The 6396-nt window shown below is 37.0% G+C and overlaps 1 pseudogene; it reads left to right on the top strand.

Annotated features, from left to right (window-relative positions):
- The first annotated feature begins 2381 nt into the window (after positions 1 to 2381).
- LOC102250696 lies at positions 2382 to 3932 on the top strand (annotated as a pseudogene).
- Positions 3933 to 6396: the final 2464 nt, after the last annotated feature.

Raw genomic sequence — 6396 nt, 5'->3', positions numbered from 1 at the left:
GCTAGAATAAACATCACTTAGTTTTTTATACATTACATGATCAATTTGTTAATATTTTGTTAAAGATTTTCACACTGTGTTCATGAGGGATCTTGGGTTTTGTTTAGTTTGGGGTTTTTCTTATACCATTTTGCCTGGATTTGGTGTCAGGGTAATGCTGGCATCATACAATAATTTAAGAAATGTCTCTCATCTTATATTTTCTGGAAGAGTTTTTATAGCATTGGTATTACATATTCCTTAAAAGTTTTATAGAAATAAAAAATGAATTAATGTGGCTTTAATTTGTGGGACAATTTTTAATTCAGAATTCTATTCAATTAATTTAATAGATATAGGACTTCCAGTTATCTATTTATTTTTAATAAATGTTAAGTTAATTTGTGTCTTTCAAGGAATATGACTACATGTAAATTGTGAAATTTATGGGCATAGTGTGTAGTTTATAGTTTCTTATTATCCTGTTAATGTCTGTGGTATATTGTCATTTTAAATAGTTGCCTAATATTACATTAAAGTATCATAATTTATTTAACCATTCTGTTACTATTGAATTTTTAGGTTACTTTAGTTTTATCACCATTATAAATATGATCAATATATCTGAATGTACATCTTTGTAGAAATATATGTGTTCTTCAAATAAATCCTAGAAGCAGACTTTATATTTGTGTCTATTGATGCATAAAAATTACTCCCATACTCAATGGTTTAAAACAGCAAATGTTTATTATCTCAGTTTGTGTAGGTCTGGAATGTAAGCTGGCTTGACTGGGTCCTTTGGCTCAGAATCTCTCACAAGCCTCCAATCAAGTGTTGGCTGCTGCTACAGTAATCTCAAGCTTGTCTGGGAGAGGTTCCACTTCCCAGATCACTTAATGATTGTAGGCAGTCTTTCATTCCTTCAAGGCCATTGGACTGAGGGCCTCAGCTCTTCACTTGCTGGCCGCTGACCAGATGCCATCGATGATGCCCTCAATTCTTTGCCACATGATCCTCCTTATAGGGTAGCTCAAAACATGGCAGCTGACTTCCATCTGAGAAGCAAGAGAGTGAGAGGTCAGGAGAGGGCTAGCAAGACAGAAGCCACAGGCTTTTTGTACCTAATCTTGGAATTGGCATCCCCTCACTTTTGTCATATTCTAATTATTGGAAATGAATCACCAGGTTTGGCCCAATCTCAAGGACCGAGAATTACACAAAGACATAAACACGAGGAGGTGAGGGTGTTTAGGGGGCATTTTAGAGACTGCCTAGCAAGGGATGTTGCTTGAGAAGGTATGTAGAATCCTTTCATTGTTTGTCTGTAAAGAATCGTGATTATGGAATCAATTCCAGCTCGTTGTTCCTGTCCTTCAAATGCTCAGTTTTAAAAGATTTTTAAAAGTAAAAAATGTGTAAATAGAAAATATGCATAAAGTATGTGTAGATAAAAAGAATAGCAATTCAATGAATACCCATGTAATTACCACTCTTTATTTTCAAAACAAGTATCCCTTTCCTTTCCCTCTCAGGACTAACCACTATTGTATTTTTCGCTTGTTATTTATTATTCCCTTGATTAAAAATATAACTCCTGTATTTATGTTTAAACAACATATTGCTTAGTTTTGTCTGCTTTTGACCGTTGTATTTTACTGGGAGAGGTTCTGCATTTATTATCGTGACTTTTTTTTTTGCCAAAAGTGATACTCTTGCCCTGGGCAGTTTGGCTCACTGGTTGAGCGTCAGCCCACAGACTGAGGGGTCACCAGTTCAATTCCGGTCAAGAACACGTACCTTGGTTGCAGGTTTGATGCCCTGCCCCAGTCAGGGCATATGTGGGAGGCAACCAATCGATGTATCTCTCTCACATCTATGCCTCTCTCTCTCTCTCTCTCTCTCTCTCTCTCTCTCTCTCTTTCTCTCTCTCTCTCTCATCCCTCCATTCCATTCTCTCTAAAAATCAATGGGAAAAATATACTCAGGTGAGGATTTTAAACAAAAGTGATGCTTCCAAGATTTATCTCTATCAGTGATATTCAACCACTGTTCCGCAAGAGGCACACTGGTGTGCCACAAGAATTTTTAAAACATGCAGTACCTGACTATTTAGTCAGGGGCACTGACCTCTTTTCCCTTAGACTGTCAAATGAAAAAATGACAACAGCCAACACAATAGTTGTCTGGTGTGAATGAATAAAAATTATACCTATTTTTGTAAGAGCAACAAAAAATAATATGTTTTTGGTGTGAGGCAAAATTTTAGTAATTAGGAGATCTTCACCGTACTGGGCCAGCTGCGGAGGCTGTTGGGGTGGGTGGCAGGGTTTAGTTCTGTTGCGGTTTTTGAGAAGTTTGGGTTTTGCCCATAAGAACTAAAAATCAGGGCACCCAGCACCATGGAGTATCTTACAGAATCTGCCAAGCGCACCCCCAGATACATTTTGTGCTGCGAATGTGGTGTTGTAATTAGTCCAAATCCTGCCAACATTTGTGTGGCCTGTATGCGAAGTGAAGTAGACATCAGCCAAGGCATTCCGAAAAAGGTCTCTGTATCTTTCTGCAAATAATGCCAAAGATATTTCCAGCCACCAGGAACTTGGATACAATGTGCATTAGAATCCAGGGAACTTCTTGCTTTGTGTTTGAAAACAATCAAAGCCCCTCTGAGTAAGGTTCGGCTTGTAGATGCAGGCTTTGTTTGGACTGAGCCCCATTCTAAGAGACTTAAAGTTAAACTAACTGTTCAGAAAGAGGTGATTATTGCATTTTAGATAATCTTTAAAAATTATTTTAGTTTTAAAATCAGTGTGCTATATCTATAGATAGCTTTTTTTTTTTGCATTTCATCTGTTAATTTAATAATGCATTTATGTTTAGACTTTGCACAAAAAAACTTTCTACTATCTGGAACAGTTAATTTTGAAATATGGAATGCATCAGAATACACTTCGTATCAAAGAAATTCATGATGGACTGGATTTCTATTATTCTTCAAAGCAGCACGCTCAGAAGATGGTAGAATTTCTTCAGTGTACAGTTCCTTGTAGATACAAAGCCTCACGGAGACTGATCTCTCAGGATATCCATAGTAACACATACAATTACAAAAGCACTTTTTCTATGGAAATTGTTCCAATATGCAAGGATAATGTTGTCTGTCTCCAAAACTAGCGCAATGCCTGGGAAATATGAATCAGATTTGTGTGTGTATTCACGTAACCAGTGCTGTCCAGCTCATAGATCCAAATACCCTACAAATGGCAGATATTGATAGGAGCACTTTTGGAGTCACACCTTATGCCATCCCAAACAGCTAGAGGAGTTTATTGTGATGGAATGCAGCATAGTCCAAGATCTAAAACGCAAAGCAGGTGCTGGAATGATATCAAAAACGCATATCCTTGGGGAAGTCTGGGTACAGAAAACATCTGAAATTGATACAGATAAACAGTATTCTTGTCGCACTCATTTGGGACATCTTCTGAATCCCGGGGACCTGGTATTGGGGTTTGAGTTGGCAAACTGTAACGTAAATGGTGAACATGTCAACAAAATGAACTCCAATAGAGTCCCAGATGTGGTATTAATCAAGAAGAGCTATGACCATACCAAATGTCAGCATCGTAGAAACTGGAAACTGAAAGAGCTTGCCAGAGATAGAGAAAACATGGATACAGATGATGAAAGGCAATACCAAGATTTCCTTGAAGATCTTGAAGAAGATGAGGCAATTAGAAAAAATGTAAACACTTACAGAGATTCCACCATTCCTGTGGAAAGTGACACAGATGATGAGGGGGCACCTCGAATTAGTCTGGCTGAGATGCTTGAAGACCTTCACATTTCTCAAGATGCTACAGGGGAAGAAGGTGCCTCGATGATGACATAATGAGATCATGTTGTGGGTGGTTTCTGTATCTGTAGGCTCAGGATGTTGGACAAAAGAGCCTTTTCTATTTCATTTATGCCTTCATATTTTGAGAGGAGAAATTTAGTTTTAAATCTGAATAAATAGGACTATTTTGATTGCCCTCTCAAAGCATTGAAAAAGATGGATGGTATAGAAATTTTAGATAAAAGATTATGGAGAATATTCTTATTACTGATATTTAGGCTACTTTACCTGTTGGATTTGATTGGTTCACTTTTTTTTTCTTACACAGTATTTTTACATAACATTCGCGCTGATTTAAAAGCTTAAAAGTTGTGGTTCCTTGGAGGTAACCTAAGTCTGAAAGCATAAAGCAAGCTTTTACATTCTTTTTTATATTGATTGCTTTAGTAAAAGAGCATATGATGAATCATTTAAATATGAACTTGTTTTGCACTTTAATCCACTTTAGATCAGTTTTATGTCCTTGGGGTAAGGAAGTTGGGGTTCAGTTTATCACTGGACATTCAGAAGAAAAATTAATCATTTTTATTAACACCTTTAAAAGTTGATAAATTGACCTGGCAATTAACCAGAAGAAAATATATTTAAATTATTTGTGGATTTGTAGCAAACATAGACTAATTATTTAAAGATTAAATAACAATTTGTACCTTTGTTATTTTTGCCTATGCCAGCAGCTTAGGGCAGTAGCTGCTTATGTTATTAAAATGTCTTCCTTTCATTTCAAGGATTTTGCTTTTAAAATTTTGGTTTACAAATTGAGAAGGAAGGGATTTTCTCTATATAAGTTTCTATCATTGAACACATAACCATCACAAAGAATATTAGAAGCCAGCGTATAGATGATGAAGTAGTAAGAATAATCTTCATGCTTTATAAAACCATGAATCAGATTTGAATGAGGAACGCCTTCCACATCCTTGAAAGAAAAGAGCTGGCTGGGGTTTTGAAGTGTTCTCAGAATGAAATAGTAAGATCCTATTTTTGTAAGCGAGATCATACTTACTAAATATGCCAAAACTAAGAGCTAATTTAAAAATTCTAGGTATACCACTAAAGAAGGAAATTGAGTAAGTGCTGAATGGAACATTTTTCTTTTTTTAAAGATCAAACTCCTTAATTTTGAAGTTATGAATAAAGGCCTAAACTTTCTGTATGGCTTGTTTTCTATCTCCATATTTAAAGTTTTCACTTGTGGTCTGTGTTTACTTGTTCTATGTCAAGACTTTAAAAAGCATAAAAATAAAAACATTTTCCCCTTCAAAAAATTTTTTTAGTAATTAGTTTATGTGTGCCATGAGATGAAAAAGGTTGGAAATTGCTGATCTATATTATCTTATATAATAAAGGGGTAATATTCAAATTGACCCTCACACCCTCACAAGATGGCTGCCTATGACCAGGCCGGCAGGGGGGTTAGTGAGGGATGACCAAACAACTGAACAAGCAGGCTGCGTTGGGTGACCAGACTGGTAGGGGTCAGTGAAAGATGACCAAACAACTGAACAGCAGGCTGCGTGGGGCAACCAGGCCGGTAGGGGGGGAAGGGAGGGGCGACCAAGCAGGCAGAGGGGGGCAGTGAGGAGCAACCAGGTCGGCAGAGGAGGGCAGTGAGGAGTGACCAGGCCAGCAGGGGGGGCAGTTGGGGGCGACCAGGAAGGCAGGCAGGTGAGCAATTAGGAGCATTGTCGCCCCACTCAGCCTGTTTGGTCGTCCGTTCTGTTGTTTCGGATGTGACGACCCCTGGCTCTTTATATATATAGATGGACTATTTGGTTTCCTCCCACATGAAATGCCTAGTAATGTCATTTACCCACTGTTGTTGTTGGTTTGTCTTTTCCTTTTTATTCTGTTGACCACTTTTCCTTATCTATTCCAGACTTTAATTATTTGACTATGTATATATTGCAACCTATATCTTCCATAGTGTGGCTTCTCTTTTCACTCTCTTAATGTTTTACCATCCTCACTGGTCTATGTTAGAATACCTTGAATTCTTTTCTAGATTTTAATCATGAACACTTGTGAAACCACTGCCAATTCAAAATCTATATCATTCATGATAATTTAAGTTCTCCTATGGCCTTATCACCTATTCCATCCTCCGCCATTCATTTCCTCAAAAGAATAATAGTAGCTAACACTTGTATGACTCTCACTACATGCCAGGTATTGTGTTACACACTATATCTGTATTAACTTATTTAAACCTTATCATAACCCTGTGAGTGAGTCATGTTTTACACACAAGGCCACTGAAGCACAAAGAGGTTAAGTTATTTGCCAAGGTCATGCCAGCATTTGGTGACAAAGTCAGAATTTGAACCCAGGCACTCTGCTTCTTAGCAGTTCTGCCAGATTGCTCATTGCTAATCATTATTCAAAATTTAGTTTCTTATTTAATTGCTTGTTAAAATTTTGTTACATATTTATATATGCCTAAATATTTAGTTTTCCTTGTTTTATTACTTTTATTAAAAAGGCACCATACCATATGCTGTCTCAGTAAATAACAT

The sequence above is a fragment of the Myotis brandtii genome, unplaced genomic scaffold (genome assembly GCF_000412655.1).
Source record: "Myotis brandtii unplaced genomic scaffold, ASM41265v1 scaffold695, whole genome shotgun sequence".
NCBI lineage: Eukaryota > Metazoa > Chordata > Mammalia > Chiroptera > Vespertilionidae > Myotis > Myotis brandtii.
The sequence above is the reverse complement of the archived record's forward strand: the minus strand, read 5'-3'. Positions and strand labels throughout refer to the sequence as shown.